General features: G+C 41.9%; 1 pseudogene; it reads right to left on the bottom strand.

The window, feature by feature from the left end:
• The window catches only part of LOC118241744 (stabilin-2-like), a 19,703-nt pseudogene extending 4,806 nt beyond the window's left edge, over window positions 1-14,897 (bottom strand).
• Window positions 14,898-18,345: the final 3,448 nt, after the last annotated feature.

Genomic DNA, 18,345 nt, shown 5'->3' with positions numbered 1-18,345 from the left:
TTTTTCGATCGCATCTCATTTCCTACACAGACCAAAGACTAAGGGAGCACAAGCCATTACTTCTGTCTGTCAGGTTGTTCCTTTCTGGAGAAGTACTTGTATTGAAGGAGTGATTATAGGAGGAGGAGAGCTGAGGCCAGACTGGAGAAGTGCAGTGTTTACCTGTGCAGGTGAACCCGTCTCCCTCGTAACATGGTTTACAAACACAGGAGTTGTTCTTGGCACACACCGCCTTTGCATGGCAAGCAGGGATGCGCACAGGGCTGTCGGCTACGGCATCAGAAAGGCAGCGAGGGTTTCAGCACAGATACAAGGAACATTCACATCCCCCATGCTGTACAAACAATGTGGAGATGTGGTGGGTGTGTGCCGTACCCAGCTTGTGTTCACACTGTGGACCAGACCAGCCCTCATCACAGAAGCAGGAACCTGTGCCGTCTGGACTCTCATCACATGATCCATGTTCAGAACAGTTACAGGCTGTGGGGACAGGAAGAGAGGGGGAGAAAAAACATTCAATAGAATTTCCACTTCCTCCACTCCACCTGAAAAAGCTTTTCATGGATATGATTATGGCACAGTGCTTGTGTCATTCATGTGTGGAAAGCTGAATGTATAATGAAACTGTCTCATACTAGCAAAAATTCTAGTAACATGCAGCCATAAAATCACACGCTGTAGTTCACTGCTCAGCTTTGCAAACACTTTTCAACTAGACTATTAAATGTACAGTAGAGAATGTGACCTTTGCACTCTGGTCCAAAGTGGCCATCTATGCATAATGCACAGGCCACTCCCTGGTACCCAGGAAAACATGTGCAGGTGCCGTTGCCTAGGTGATCCTCATCACACTGTCCATGGTTACTACAGGGGGATCTTGGCCCTCCAGGACAGGCTGGAGAACAGGTTGTAGTGAGAATATCACACACACAATGCCACCATCACTTTCACTGTTATTATGCAAAAGCAACAATGTCTAAGAACCCAGAAGGGCCCAAATATAGCTGCCATCAACAACATGATTAGTGAGTTGTAGTAAAATGTGAGTGAAGTCTGGACTACTGTACCGAGACAATCCCTCCATATGACCATGGTGCACACAGAATGACATCCAGCATTCACAGATGAGAAGCGTCTGGGCAGGTCGCACCTCTGTATAGACTGCATTCCAAAAACATGTTAAAATAAAATATAACATATAGAAATGATTATGAGATCTATGAGAAATGAGATCTTCATGGAAAAATACATATAAAACAAATGTAATATCTTTCACATAGTGTTTGTATGAGTTGGATGAAGCATTTATGATTTTTTAGAAAAGTAGTTATTTATGTGTACATAGTGAAATGGGCATGGATTTATGATTACAGAGAAAACATACCTTTGGTTTACTTATTGAAGGGCAATCAGATGACACTGTAACAGCACAATATCTGCAAGGCATCTACCACAGGAAAAGAAACCATTTATATAATCTATATATAATACAAAATGAGACTGCAGCATAGCTAAGAAACATTTTTAAAATAGGAAGTATGTAATTTATATAATTTGCATATAATATGCATGCTGCATATCAGTAGAGGATTTTGTCAGCATAGATCGGAATTATGTGGAACTTACTGTGATGTCTACAGTGTCCTTCTGAACACAGCGCCCCCCCCCCCCCCCCCCCCCCCCCCCCCAAGGCTGGGAGGTGTTAACAAGCAGTCAATACCATAAACCAAACCTCCATTGAACTTTAGCTTCCTCTTTACAACTTTTGTCACTGATGTACAGTTCACCCTAAAAAGTGAGTGATATCAATAATATTAAGTATGGTAAAGTAGCCAACTTAACTTTAGAAATAACATTCAATCCTTTTCAGTATGGCTTGTTTAAGATGTTCACACACAGCACAACACTGAACTACAGATTGGAAAGTGCTCCCTGTTCCCTGATTGGTCCTTGCTCTCCTGAAGCTCCTCTCCTGAGTCCAAGACTTTTCCATCACTCACTATTTGGTCCTCTCCGACGCAGCTCACAGAGATGTCAGAGCCCTGAAGGGTCTTCATTGAACTGAAATGAATCATTTCTGCAGACTGCATCTAAACAAGACACATACAAAATCATTGCATATATACCCAGGATTACAAGGGCACAAGCTTCAGTTTCCTCTATGGCTGGAACCTCCATCAGAAACACAATGCACAGCAGGCATGTGGAGCTCTAAACAGTGACGTAGGTCCTCCTGAGGTCTGTCTGAACTGGGTGCAGCCTGCTACCATCTGCACAGAATGAACTGCCTTACCTTCATATCATGGAGGACGTGGTACTCCAGGTACTCCTTCAGCTGGGTGCGTTTCTGCAGGCCGAACAGGAAGTCCTTCTGCTCCTGAGGCAGGGCAGCCATGGTGGAGTCAGTGGGGAGGAAGAGCGTGACAGGCTGATGGAGGCGGTCCTGCACCCGCTCCATCACCTCCGTGTCCTGGCAACAACAGACCAAGTCACAAAAGTGTGGAGTGTTTTCTGCAGAGCAGGAGCCAGCAACACTTTTTTTGAAGGTTTTGCTTTGGGTGGTCCATTTACATGGTTGAACGCTCAAAATAATTTTTTTTTCCAGAACCATTTGATAAAAACAAACCATAAAAACAAAACAAGCAAACAAAGCAAGCAAACAAATAAAAATGAACTTGACTCCTAACTTTGACTTGTAGCTTTCATCACACTCTTGTCCATACTGCCGTGTGTATGATACAATACAGGGACAACTTCTGAACAGATCATACCATGCAATTCTAGTACATCTAAACTTTACTGACACAACTATGTCATGTACAACTCTATCCACACCTTGTATTTGAACATAATCTATTTATTCTATAATAGAAATGTGTACATCTGTATATATTTCACAGCTTATATATTTATAGCTTCTGGAAACACAGCATAACGGGTGTATGTTATTGTGTATATATTCTGTATTTAATGTGTATACATTGTGTACTTACAGACTGTAGGGGACTATCTACTCAAGCTTTCACATCTCTGCTAAAGTGACAACAAAAAAAAGTGATTTGATTTGATTTTACTTGTACGCACCTCCAACAGTTTGAAAAATGTCTTGAAGCCGTGTTCATTTGCTACATCTTTGAGGTCAGGCTGCCAGAAAAAAATGGTGATATAAAGTCCAGGTTAGAGGTCATTTGGTGTTTTTGAATAAATCTCTAAGTGCACTCCCTGTACAGCTGGTGTTGTTTGTTATGTTTGGGAACATGTGGAATCTAAACTTCATTCCTTTGCTCTCAGTAGTTTAAAGTGACTTAATCTAACAGTGGAAGTTAAATTCTCTGAAGCTACTTCTGTAAAAGAGGCAATAACAGCTGCTGAGGTCAGGGGTTTGCTATGTGAAACCTCATTTCGTCAAAGTTTTTTTTTTTTAATAAATAATAACAAAATAATTCTTAGCATCATTTGATAGATGAGGAAACCTGGATTTATTCACACCATTAACATTAGATCAAGAGATTTGTCTGACAAAGTTGGTCAAAAGAGGCAAAACCTTTAAGGGTATTTACTTTGCTGCATGATAATATCACTGAACTAGTGGTTTGCATCTTCCATACGCAAGACAGTCTCAAGATAAATGCCGACACCTATGAGGCTGGCAGACGTATTCATTCCATTCAGCTTCTGGAAGCTGGGGGGGATGAGAACCGTGTCGATCTCGTGGAAAATCCTGTTGTTGCTCTCCTGATCGCTGTACACCACTTTGGCCGTGTTATTGATATATATCAAGCCCTGCACACAAAGCACAGTTTATACATCTCAGTAGGACTGCACGGAGTGAAGTGGCTCTTTTCTGTTGAGGTCAGCATGCCGACCTCCCAGTAGGAGATGGTGAGCGTTTCCCCGCTGAGCGTGGTGAGGTTACGGGGCTGCATCAGGTCCTCCGGCATCAGGATACGGCATGACACGATGTGGTACAGGACCAGCGCTGCATTGCTCTCTTTATTCTCTGGCTTCTGGTACTGGGAAGTGATGCAGGATTATGATGTGACCGAGAGGACTGTTGGTCCAGTCATTCAACATGCACACTGGGCAGTTTCATCAAACACTTGGACTTACTTCTGCATTTTTAAGTGCCTTATTGTTAGGAGCAAACACAGTGTATGGACCATGTCCTTGTAGGAAATAAGCATCAGACCACTGAAAGCATAAACATATGCTGATTATTTCCTGCCTGCATTAACTAATATTTTGTAACACAGGGTTCAAGAAAACAGAAAAACAATGAATAAAAAACACATCAATAATACAATTCAAATGAATGACTGAGTCTCACTAACACACTGTAGAAGAAACTTGTCAGCTCTCTGTTTCGGAGCTCCTGAAGGCACAATGGGAGACACATTTAAGTTAGTGAAAATGAGATGGCAGAGAGTTTGTTTTTGTGTGTGAGTGAGAGAGAGAGAGAGAGAGAGAGAGAGAGAGAGAGAGAGAGAGAGAGAGAGAGAGAGAGAGAGAGAGAGAGAGAGAAACGCTCCTTGGCTCTCACCTGCATGACGTTACTTTTGCAGGTCATCCCATCTCCCATGTAGTCCTTGCGACAGGTGCAGTTCCTCTCCCCTGGTCCTGTCATCATACAGATGGCTTGCTTGTGGCAGCCTCCATTTTTCTGACAAGGATCAGATGAATAGATTACAGCTATTCACATTCATTTATTACGTTAGGGCTGAATGCAAACACGCATGTCAAACCCTGTGATGCCAGATTACAGCTACTTTAGGTGAAGGCAAAACAAGGCAAGTTTATGTGTACAGCACTTTTCATACACAGTGCCAATTCAAAGCGCGTCAGACAAACACACAAAAATAGTGAATGAAATAAAATAATGAAATAATTTTATTGTTTTTCATCCCGAGATCTATAACCTCAGGAAGCTTTTGTGAAAAATAGTTACATCTGATTTACACGGCAATAACTAATACATGAAAATAAAAAGATGAACAATATATAATGATAAAATAAAGTGCTGCAGATATAAATGAATACAGAGAGCTCAATTATGACCAGTAACACTTTTAACCTCGATTTAAAAATATTTGGGCCACATCTAAATTCATCTTGGAGTTATTATCAGTCATGTATATATATATATATATATATAAAAAAATGAATGCTGCTTCTCCGTGTTTGGTTTAAATTCTGGGCTCCACATTCTGGGCCTTGTATCCTTGGATCTCAGAGACCTACTGGGTTTTTACTCCTTGAGCAAGTGATCAAAATATATACTAGTAGTCAACTGGTATTAGTCAACCTGGTTGGAGATAAAAGCACGCAAAAGTGTCCAAGGTCTTGTTGGAACATTAAGCCTTTCTTAATACCCTTATAGTTTCTTAATATTCATTTGAAAGGTCAGGAAAGGTCAGTCCTGGGTCTATTAGATCTCCAAGAACTTTCTAAGGCTGAGATTTCTTACTACATTTTTAGATCCCTAGATTCACGATGGGGAACAATTTAGAGATTCTCTGCTCTGTTGCCAAATATCATAACCTCTGTTTTGTCTTTATTTACTTTCAGGAAATTCTGTCATTCAGTTATTTATGTGCTACAAACAGAGACAGAGTGTCTATTAGGATAATAATCCAGTGAGAGAACTAAGTGTATATGTGTGTGTCATCTGCATAACATTGATAGGAAATCTTATTGTGTTGTAGAACTGGCCTAATCGGAGCATGTATAGCTTAAATAAAAGTGGACCAAGAACAGATCCCTGGGGATTCCACATTACAGCTGTCTTCATTACTACCTATCTGGACAAAGGGAACTCCAGACTTCTTAATATGATCCAGAACCCTTTAGGAGAGGTCCTAAAATATCAGTTAGTTAGTTGATCGCCACTTTAAGGTAGAAACGGCCAGTGCACAGTTAGAGACTGAATATCTGGTTGCTGTACATAGTTTATGTTGGCCATCATTAAACTCTTGATTAATGGTATGATTTACAAGGCTGCAGCTGACTGGTTAATTTTGGTTGGTGGATCTCAGTTCCACATGTAAAAACCCCAGCAACACTCCTGTGCATGATAACACTCTGTACCTAATCTCTAGTGACAAATATAAAGGTATATTAGAGGTCCCAGAAAGAGGAGTATGAGCATGAGATGTTTCAGAGAGTGAGAGGGATCAGGGAGTGAGAGGGGGCTGAGAGTGATAGGGGACTGAGAGTGAGAGGGGGCTGAGAGTGAGAGGGTCTCGCTTACTTTGCACTGCTGTGGCACGTCCCTTTACATGAGTCTGTGGTTATGGCTGAAATAGAACACGGAGCTAAGTTTCTTTTCTCACCACAGAAAAGAAATTAAATTTGTGTGTGTGTGTGTGTGTGTGTGTGTGTGTGTGTGTGTGTGTGTTTGTGTGTGTGTGTGTAATTCCTCACCTATAGAGCAGAGTGTTCCTCTCCATCCAACGTCACATTCGCAGGTGCCATCCCCCTCCTGACCATCATTACAGTGACCATTCACACACTTACAGTCTGCAGTGAGAGGAAAAGAGAGAACAAGGGAAAAAGGGAACAAATACGACTGAGAGAAATATGTGGAGCTTTAACAAGCTTTTACCTGTAGTGTATTGGGAACTTACATTGTTGTACATTACAAAGGTACGTTACAAAGGTAGATTCCACGGCGGAATACCTTGGTCACAGTGGATGCCGTACTTTCCCGTCTGGCAGGACTCGCAGGCTGTGCCGTTAAAGCCAGGGTTGCACCGACACGCTCCTGTACCATTAATACCGTCCACACACACATCGTTACCAAAACAGGGCTGGCCTTCTGGCCCTGGACAGCTCTCACAGTTAACACCATAAAAGCCCTTGCAACACTTCCTTACCTACAGAGAGGGAGAGAGAGAAAACAAGAGAGGGAACCTCCCTCCAATCAAAACTTAATGATGACAAAATAACAGTAAAATCACATCAGTGTTAAAACATACTCAATCCAACATGTGCAAAATTCAGCACCATCATTTAAACAACTTACAGAAGAAAGAAATTTAAAAATCTCACGTACGATGCTCCGTTTTTGACAGGAAGCCTCACAGCCAATGAACATCCTGTGTTTCCTCCTGCTATATGCACATTTGGTCCTTTTTATGGACTTTGGGCAAAAAAAAAAAAAAGACAAAATCAGGACATGTCAGTCTGCTCCATTTAAATGTTCATTTTACCCAGAAACCCAGCTAAGACTGAAGTCTTATTAACAATACAGTGACACCGATAAAAACAAAATTATATGAACAAGAACATAATATTGAATTCAACGCAAAAATGTAAAAATGGAAATTTAAATGTAAAAACAGTAAATGTAATGTAAATGTAAAAATACCATTAGCCACATCTATGAAACACAGCCACACTCCCAAATGAGCACTGAATGGATTTAAAAAGCTAAACTAATGTTTGGTTAATCTGACTAGATTATGGTTGTAAACGGTGGCACATAAAGTAATTAATACGTGTGTTTTAGATGAATAGCTTGTTTTAGAGATGTGCCATTGATTTTACCGTGAATACTTGCTGGGTTCCAGGGGGACAACGGCTCTCGGTTGGGTGAAAGCAGTCCATGCACTGCCCCTGCATACAGTGTTATTCCAGAAGATCACAAACTCATGCCTGACAAACAGCTCAGCAAAGTGGGTCTGCCCTGTTGCCTGTGAAGGCGTGCGGTGGGTGAGAGAGTCTGGGAGAGCTGTGCACAGCAGAGGGAATCACCTGGACGATCTTGGTGGACGCTGTGTCACAGCGGTTCCTGGGCACCTTCAGTACAGCAGACACTTCATGGATGACCCCCTTAGAAGTCAAAATGTCCGTAGCAGTCACCAGAGCCTTATTCACCCACCACTGAGAAGGACAGACAGAAAGAGAGAGAGATTTATTAAGTGTGCGGCTCTCGATGCTCTCTGTGTATGAAAGGGTTCGATTGTTCCTCACTCACTAGCGTTACTGTGGGAAGACGGAGACATGTTTGTGTGGGTCTGTGAGTGTCTTTGAGTCTCTGTCTGTGAGTGTCTGTCTGCATGTCTGTGAGCATTTAGGCTCCATTTTCCACAGTTGACTGGGAACAGAGTAGCTGTTCTCATGTGTACTGGGTGGTTTAACGCACATCTCTCCTACATCCCATATGTTCCTATGATTTCCCCGTTCACAGGGGTAAAGAGTCGACCTACGTTACTGTCTTTGCAGAAAATGCCTATCTGATAGGAGAAACCCAGCATGGTGTCTTTGTACAGGCCATCCTGCAGGTCCGCCTGCCTCAGGGTGTCACCCAGCACAATGTGGTAACGCGTCACATTCAGGTCCTAGTTTGGAGAAATCACACACTATCACATATAAACAAACACCAAACGTGTGTGTGTGTGTGTGTGTGTGTTTGTGTGTGTGTGTGTGTGTGTGTGTGTGTACACTGGTGTTCTTCAGATATTCAGTAATAGCACTGTCCGTAGGTGCGAACAATGTAAAACCAGAAGCGCTCTCCATTTCCTCAGTCAAGTTGAATTTGTAAAGCACCAGAAAAGCTAAATTTAATCACGTTAATGACGCTTACACCATAAAACCTAAGGAGAGGCAATCATATCCTTCCCTGTGAGAGACTGGCATGTCCCTGAAGAGAGATAACTGTGGTCTCTGGTTCAGCACCTCAAGTAAACCTTCGCTCAGCTTATGATCAGAGATGAGAACCTGGCAAAGAAACACCATTCTATCATTTCCACTACATAACAGTACAAGGATTCCACTGCATTTCTGAGGTTTTTTTTTTTTAACACTGGCTGTGTCGATCAGATGAATGAATCCATTCTTGGCAACAATGTTCCCTGATACAGTTTTAGCTCCAGCCACTCTGGTGGTCTAGTGAAGAATACAGAATATACCCAGTGAGAAAATCTCCTTCATTACAGCCTTTTTTTAAATGAAATTGCTTGGAATGTGTAGGTGTTGGTGAGTGTGTGTGTGTGTGTGTGTGTGTGTGTGTGTGTGTGTGTGTGAGTGACTATAAAGATAGAATGATAGAATCCCCACAGTCCTTTTACCTCATTCGTCCAGGAAACAGGAAGTGTCTTTTTCAAAAGGGAAACTAGTTCCTGAGAAGGTGAACTCCGGAGCTCAGCCAAAGCAAAGAACCCAGAAACCATGTGACTCCTGAGGACAGAATGAACACACCAATTATGAGCAACCATTAAGAGTCATTAAATATCATATGACATTTCACTGCATTTTATGAATGACCACTGTTGATTTTACACCAAGAGCAAATGTGTATGCATCCCAACGAGATGTGGCAAGGTGACTGTCCAGATTACACTAGTGCAGATTACACTGATATACCTCTGATATACACTTTGCCTCTGTCCTTCAAAGATAAGTTTTACTTAGTTAGGAACATATTAATTATTAACAAAATCTGCATAAAATACTCGTAAATACTTACACATAAAATGTTTTTAGCAATAATTTAGATAGACTTAATTCTCATTTTAATGATATCTTAATTCTCAAAAAAGTACAGCCTGAAACTTACAGTCAACCATGTATTGAATTCACTCAGATAAGGATTGTTTTCCACTTCCTTTAGAAGAAAATGTAAATAATCCTCTTTATGTGAGGATATTCATGTTTCTCAGTGTTCAGGTGTTCATATTCAGTGTGACTAAATTCTGTGAAGTCTGACATATGGCAGAGCATTATCTAAAATCACTGAAATACTAACAAACTGTGTAGTATTCTGCTGTCATACCTGTGCCAGGGTTCCATAGCAGATGCTCCCATCTCCTGAATAACCCATCTGACATACACACTCAGACCTCCCTTGATTCCCATACAAGCAAGAAGCCTGGAGGATGTGATCATTTAACTCCCACAATAATGGCATGACCATCTCATGTAATGGTGTTATGCTATTATGATATTAATGCATCTGAAAGTGTGTGTGTGTGTGTGTCACACTAACATGCTGATGACATCCTCCAATTTGCTCTATACACTGATTGATAGCCTCACAAACAGGGCTGGGTGTGCTTATCACAGAGCTGCCCAGAGAAACCTGGCATGCAGGAGCCTGACTTACACGTGCCGTGGGCTTCTGGGTGGTTGTCACACACGCCCTGCACACACCCGCAGGCCGGGGTACAGGAATGAGAGGTGAAGGGAGATTACTGAAGCTCTTATGACAGTCGAGGCTGACAAAGATGGATCTGATCTATGGATATGGGAGGGTACTCCGATGCTTCTGGAGTCGTACTTTGGTCACAGGATGGGACGTATTTGTTGGGATCAGCACAGTACTGGCAATGGGACTCTTTGAAGTTGGGCTCACACTGACAAGTGCCATTGCCATCTATACCCTCGAAGCACTGAAACAAAGGGAGAGTTGTGAAGTGCGGTGTGTGTGTGTGTGCGCGTGCATGTGTGTGTGTGTGTGTGTGTGTGTGTGTACCATGCCATGAGAGGAGCAGGGGGCAGTGAATCCAGTGAATGCAGGCGAAGGGGAACAGTCTGATCCAAAAAAGCCTTTACAACATTGTGGGGTCTTCACAACATGGAGAAAGAGAGACATCATGTCCTACTTTAGCTTCAGTTTTAATACAAAACACCCAAAATGCTGTACAAAGAACAATGTACAAATCTACTCTGCTCTTAAGTAATTAGTGTCAGGACTCAGGGGTAAACATATCTACTGGAGGTTTACTTTATAACAGTGTGACTTTGTGCCCTGAGCATATGTAAGTGTGTTAGACCGAACTACTGCACATGCATTGGCTGGATTCTCTCTTATTATAAATAAAACAAAGAAGTTGGCATGTTGAATCTGTGGAGGTAAAGCCTAATAATGAACCCAGTCTCACCAGTCTCAGAAACTTTGAGTTACTGTATTGTATTGTATTATTGTTGAAACTGACATTTCGATGACCAGCTCCTATAAGGCTGGTGCAATGCATGCTAGAGCAGAGCTGGAACAAATGAAGTGATTGGTGTTGGTTCTCATACTCACAGTACGGTTCTCACTGCAAAACAGGCTGCAACCCAGAACAGAAACATTCAGGCCTAGAGACTTTTTCATGTACACACAGCCCCTGGAAAACGTGTTCTTCACACAAGGGCCACAAGGGAGAGAAATGTAGATATACACAGATAATTTAGATATGCACCTCGAGATAGACACTAAAAACCTCAAACACAAATCAACCTTAAACCCTTTTCCATCACTCAGACAAACATGCAGCTATATTGATTACTAGGTATTTGTAAATCTTCTGTAAACCTGTTAATAGTAAAATGTTTTGAATTATATGACTTCAGCCAACCCGCTTCCGCAGTGTCCACCCAAACGTCTCTATGTGCTGCCTAAGCATCGGGGCTCACTCATTACGTGGGATCATACATCGGTGGGAACGGGACACCGGGGCGCTACTCACACAGCACAACTGATAGGGACACACCATTGGTGGCCTGCGATGAACAAGGACGTGGTGAGATATGTTGCTTCTCAGATGGACTGTGCCCGCAGCAAAATAGCATGCGTTCCACCCGCAGGTAAGCTACTCCCTCTGCCTGCACCCCTCCATCCATGGTCCCACATAGCTGTAGACTTTATTACTGACTTACCTGTCTCAGAGGGCAACACCTTTGTCCTGACCATAGTTGTCAGGTTCTCTAAGATGGTGCGGTTAAACCCTTTGGCAGCTCTGTCCACTGTGCTGGAGACCGCCAAGCAACTATTCTGCCAGGCAGTTTGGGTTACCTGAGGACATCATTTCAGACCGAGGCCCTCAGTTTACATTTCGTGTCTACTACTGGGTACTCAATGTCATGGTCAGTCTAAGGTCTGGTTACCACCCGCAGGCCAACGGCCAAGTTGAAAGGGTCAAGCAAGAACTGGGTAAGTTCCTCCGGCTATACAGTCAACAACACACCGAGACATGAAGCACATACTTCCCATGGGCGGACTATGCCCAGAATTCGCTCCGCCACACAGGAACTGGTCTAACTCCTTTTGAGTGTGTCCTAGGGTACCAACCACCACTCTACCCCGGGAACGCCCCTACTTCAGACCTGCCGGCATGGAAAATAAAGAGCATAACAGCTCGAATTGCCTCTCGCTTCCTGTGTGCTGCCAACGTCACAATTCTGAGGAAAACTGCAAAGTTTGAGGCAAATCCCTTTCTGGGAGGCTCTACATTTCAGAATGACCCATTTTGCTTATAATCGTAAGCCTTGAGTTTTCATACCTAAATGGGTAGAAGTCAGGAACAGCATGTCACTTCAACACATAAATTTACAGACACACATGTAATGATAGTCTGATGTTGTCTGCAAAAATTGAGTCACTTATGACAATTACTTACTTTGACTTTAATCACAGGCCTTGTGTTTCAATACCTAAATGGACAGACGTGAGGAAAGGTATGTCACATCAACACAGAAGTCTACAGACACACATGTAGTGATAGTCTGATGTTGCCTGCAAATATTGAACCAGTTAAGACATCAGGAGGCTCAACAGTGCACAATTACCTTTTTTGCACTTATTCACAGGCTTTATATTTAAAACTTAAATGTGCAGAGGTCTGGAAAAGTAGTTCACATCAATACAGAAATTTACAGACACACTTGCAATTACAGTATGATGTTGCTTGCAATGTTTGAGTGCATGACACAACCTACTATCACCAAAACTAAACTCTGAAATTCCCCAACAATTCACGTTAGTCTCAAAACACCAGTTTGTGCATTGTAAACACCTTGACTTGTCTTAAAACCTTTAATGACTGGATGGAGGATAGCGGATATCCCAATCTACACATGTATATGTCTATGTCTGTACATTTTTATTAACTTAGGAAGCTCCTCAATCAAATTTCCAGTTCATCAAAACACTTTATTTCATTGTCACTTAACCTCAACCACCTTCACAGCATCTTCAGGAACTAGTCGACAAAGTCAGAATGTCATGTGTCCATGGAAGGTGATTTCTGCATCCACATTGCATCATGTCAGATTGGTAGGACTGTGCTTGGACCTGGAATTGCCACTTGCACCGTGGTTTGTGATTTATTTATTTATTTTTTTTGAGAGTAGTGTTAGTGCTTTTATTATTATTTTACTATTTATTTCTATTATTTTGTGAATGTTAAAAATGAAAACATTTTCAATGCATTGGTAATATTGTATTTTATACATTCATGCTATTAAAGCCATCTTGACCTGAAAAAGAGAGAAGATTTTATATTTATATATATATATATATATAAAAATATAAATAAGAGAGAGAGAGAGAGAGAGAGAGAGAGAGAGAGAGAGAGAGAGAGAGAGAGAGAGAGAGAGAGAGAGAGAGAGGGCAAAAGGGCAATGGAGAGGAAAAGAAAGTGTGGGGGAGGACACAAAGGACAAAAAGAGACAAAATCACCCATGAATACTCTGTTCCTTCATCATCACTCATTTAAAGAACGAGAACACTGAATGAGTGCAGCATGTGTGGAATTCTACCACAGGAGAAGACTGAAAAACACTTTAGAAATGTGCCTTTGACTGAATAAATTATAAAGTAATTTGAGTTTATTAAGTAAACCCCTTCTGACAGAGGCAGGTTTCAGTCAGTCAAATCCCATCAGTCAGTCTGGCTCGGCAACACTCTGCTAGTCTCTGCAGTTTAATGTTGATATTATAACTCAACAGAACCTACTTTAAAATTATAGTGTCATTACTCTGGGCTTTGCATTAGGCACTGTATAATATTAAGATATTGTATTATGTGTATTTCTACTGCAATTATATTGTATATATAGTTATTACAGTTGTCTTCTTGTCATAAACGAGTGTAATGCTGCCCGAGTGCCGCAGGGTGTGGAACAGGACGCTCAGACTCCCTCGATTTAGTGAAACATTTATCAACATGAAACACTAATGATGACGGATTCAACAATGGTCAACATACACCAATTAACATTAACAAACATTTACAATTACATTTACAATGGCCAACCCCGAGGCACGCACTGACAGGGGTTTAAATAGATGAACAAACACTCAATAATAAACCCCGTGCAGGTGCGTGCCATCACGGGGGTGTGGCTATAGACAACAGTGAACCCCCTGCACGCGGCAGGACACATCACGTGACTCATGGGGGTGGCGGGGGGAGCGTCCCGTGATAAATGTAATAGATGTGAATCGTTTTATATTTCATGTGCTCCACCTCCTTATTATACTCACCCGTGTCTTGTTTATCCTCATTTGTCCTGTTTATAACCTTGTTAGCAAGACATGAGTGGAGTTGCGGAGGGTCTTTATTCCATATAACAAAAAAAAACAAAAAAAAACAATAAGCTCAGCTGTGAGCTAACTCAATAATAAAAAGGAAACAAACAAGCAGTTTTTATGTATTATGTGACGCCGGCTGCCCTGTCCTCTGTCTTTTCATTTACCCATTCATCGAGGCGTCTCCGCAGGGATGGTGGCACAGGTTTACTATTGGCTTGAGAGAGATGTATCATTCTGCTTTCCTTCTCTACTCTTTCCATCTCCTCTTTTGAATTTCATGCCAATACAGTGTCTTTCCCCATCAAACTTCTTATCAATGTCATCTACTGCCCTCCAGTTTCCCTAGATTACTTCATTGATGAGATTGACATGCTCCTGAATCAATTCCCCACTGAAGGAAATCCACTCATTCTCCTTGGAGACTTCAACCTTTCATCAAACAAGCTGCATTCCTCTTGTATCCTTCCTCTGTTGACAGCATTCGACCTCACCCTCAACCACTCTCCTCGACTCACAAAGCGGCCAATGTTCTAAACCTGATCTTCACCCGTAAGACCACGATATCGGTCATCGCAGTCACCCCCCTCCACCTCTTGGACCATCACTTTTTATCCTTCTCTCTCTCCCTCCCTTCTCTTTCCAGCCAGTCCTCCCCATCGTGTTCCTCCTCCTTCCGTCGCAATCTGCACTCCATAACTTCCTCTTACCTTACGTCTATTTTGTCCAACCTTCCTCACCCTGACTCTCTGTCTTCTCTCACTTTGGATACAGTTACTAATTCTTTCATTTCTACACTCTCCTCATCAATGAATCTTCTGTGCCCTCTCTCCTCTAGACCTGCTAAGTCCTCCCCACCTGCCCCCTGGCTAACAGAAACACTTGGCTGCCACAGGAGAGAACTAAGGACTGCAGAGAGGCGGGGGAGGAAATCTCACCTAGATTCAGACCTCAGCTCATAACAGTCTCTCCTTTCCAAGTTCTCATTGGAAGTACCATCTGCAAAGTCATCCTACTACAGAGGATAATTCAAAATCATCAGCATCTGACCCGCACAAGCTCCTCACTATTCCTTCCTTCTCTCCTTAATCCTCCCCCTCCCACTCCTTCCTCATCTCTTATTCCAGAGGATTTTATCACCTTCTTTCAGGTAAAGGCTGCAGCAATCCGCCAGTCCTTTTCCTCTGTTTCCACTCCTCCAACCAATGTGCATTCCTCAATATCCAACTCTCTGAATGGAGATGGTTTTAGTCCCATCAGGTGACATGGAGAGGATCCACGTCCAAACCGTGCAGACTCTCCACCGGTGTTCCACAAGGCTCGGTATTGGGCCCCCTTCTCTTCTCTTTGTATACTCGTTCTCTTGGTGATTTAATATCTTCTCATGGTTTCTCCTATCACTGCTATGCTGATGACACTCAATTATTTCTTTCTTTTCCACCCTCTGACATGCAGGTCTTGAGACGTATCTCAGCATGCTTGACTGACATTGCATCATGGATGACAGCCCACCACTTGAAGCTCAACCCCAGTAAAACTGAGCTTCTGTTTATCCCAGGTACTCCCAACCCTTGCCATGACCTCACAGTTTCCTTCGAGAACTCCATGGTATCACCATCCGAAGCTGCCTGTAGCCTGGGCATAACTTTGGACAACCAAATGTCGTTCTCATCTCATGTTTCTAATCTAACCCAGTCTTGCAGATTTCTCCTTTGTAACATACAAAGGATTCAGCCTTTTCTCTCACAGGAAGCTACCAAGGTGCTTGTGCAGTGTCTCGTTATTTCAAAGCTCGACTACTGCAACTCTCTACTTACTGGTCTTCCTCTAAGAGCCAGCAAACCTCTACAACTTGTCCAGAATGCAGCAGCACGACTGGTCTTCAATCTTCCAAAGTTCTCACGTTACTCCACTGCTGCACTCCCTTCATTAGCTCCCAGTAGCTATACGCATCAGATTTAAAACCTTAATGCTTGCCTACAAAGCCAAAAATGAACCACTCCCTTCATACATGAGGTCAGTGGTCAAAGCCCAATTTGTACCTCGAGTACTTCGAACCTCAAGTATGGTTGGCTTGAAATACCTTGCTTCGAGTTTCATATTTTCTGTCCTGGCTCCAAAATGGTGGAATGAACTCCCATTTGCTGTCCGGACAGCAGACTCCCTTGCAGTCTTCAAACACAAACTGAAGACCCATCTATTTGCAGAATATTTAAAGGGCAACTGACACTGCTCCCATATTGACTGACTAATTTAGTACTTATTGTAGGGTATTGTTTATGTTTAACAAACTCTAGCACTTATTGTTTATTGCACTTATCATTATTTAAGATAGACCTTATGCATTTTGCACTGTAGGTATCAGCATTGATCCCCATTTTCTACAGTATTCTAGTTAATTGGTATGTTGGACTCTAACCTACTGTACTAGGATGTTCTGAGTAAATGACAAAACAAAAAATACAAAACAGAAAAAAGAATAAAACAGACAAGCATAGGAGGAACAGGATAATAGGGTGAGGGCGAGACTTAGGCAACAAAGTATACACACACAGAGACAGAGACAGAGACACAGACAGACACACACACACACACACACACACACACACACACACACACACACACACACACTAAAGAAAGACTGAGAACCACAAAGATAAATACAACTATGAGCACAAAGACTTGGACAAGCGGGGATAACAGAACTGGACTATGTAAGATAAACAAACAATATTCATGACGAAGATACAGGTAACAGAAGTAAAGAAGGAAAGCAACAGATAGCGAGGGTAAGTAAACATAGAGCACGGGGCGATGAACGAGTAGCGAGATAAAACAGGAGATAACTAAACAAATATGAGTGAGGACAAATGAGATCGAACTAAAGACAGACAGAGGAGCGAGGAGCTAGTACAAACAGGATCTTACTCGAAACACAATGAGCACGGACAACGAGAACTAACCAGAAACCATGAAAGACAACCTTACCAAAACAAAGAGATGTAGGAATGGGGTTTACATGGGGCTACAATCAGGGACAAACTAGGAACAGCTGGAGGCAAAGGGGAGGAGACACGGAACCACGGAGACGAAAACTGGAAAAGCCGGATGTGACTAAGTTGCCATGGAAATGAGGAAACTGTTTGATTGATATTTGCACCATAAATTCAAGGAACATAAACACACCTTGAGTTGACATGGTAAGTGCCATCATCCTCATCATGAGTGTGACAACCACCACCACAAAGGAAGTTACACTAAAGGTCATGTTAATGACATCAACATTTGAGGAAACAATTCAAACTAATAACTGGTACTACAATACTTTCCCCACTGTTTTTAGTGAAAAAGTTGATTTCAAGGTATTTTAGTTTCCTCTCAATATATGACTCCAAAAACTGACTTTATGCTATGAAAAATCACAAACCTGATCTTACATCAGGTCTGTTCAGGTCAGAGAGAGGGAAATATGGCAATTGGCTTCTGCCCTCAAATCTGAACATTTCAGTATCAATACTTCTATAGATATACCCACAGTTTACAGAATATGAGTAATGGGCCAACCAACTCAGGTGACAACCAACGCTGATCTCCTCTATGCAGATAAATTAGAAAAAAATGACATGCTTGTAATGAGTCAAGAATACTATTGAAAAAAAAAAATGTGATACTTTTTCAGTATTACCCTACATGATTATAAACACATTTAAGTAATAATCTCTCCACAGCAATCATGCATAATTTGTCTATACAAAAACAAACAAACAAACAAACAAAAAGGTTAGGAGGTGGGCCAAACATCTCCGTATTGAAACACAGCTCATTGCAACCTCTGCACACCAAAGACTTTCTGCTGCCAAAAATATTCATTCAGTTCTTGGAGGAAACTAATATGATGACTGGACTACCTAATGCCAATCGCTAAACTCTTCCACTTCATACAGTGTAGCATGTCTTTGGTTGCCTTTAATTACCCTTAATATTAGGCAAAACCTTAGAATATTATGTTATGATAAATGAAGTCAGTTATTAAGTCTTTACATTTTGATTAAA

The sequence above is a fragment of the Electrophorus electricus genome, chromosome 11 (assembly GCF_041902795.1).
Source record: "Electrophorus electricus isolate QZ-2024a chromosome 11, ASM4190279v1, whole genome shotgun sequence".
In the NCBI taxonomy this organism is placed as follows: domain Eukaryota; kingdom Metazoa; phylum Chordata; class Actinopteri; order Gymnotiformes; family Gymnotidae; genus Electrophorus; species Electrophorus electricus.
This window is presented reverse-complemented; position numbering and strand designations above follow the sequence as displayed.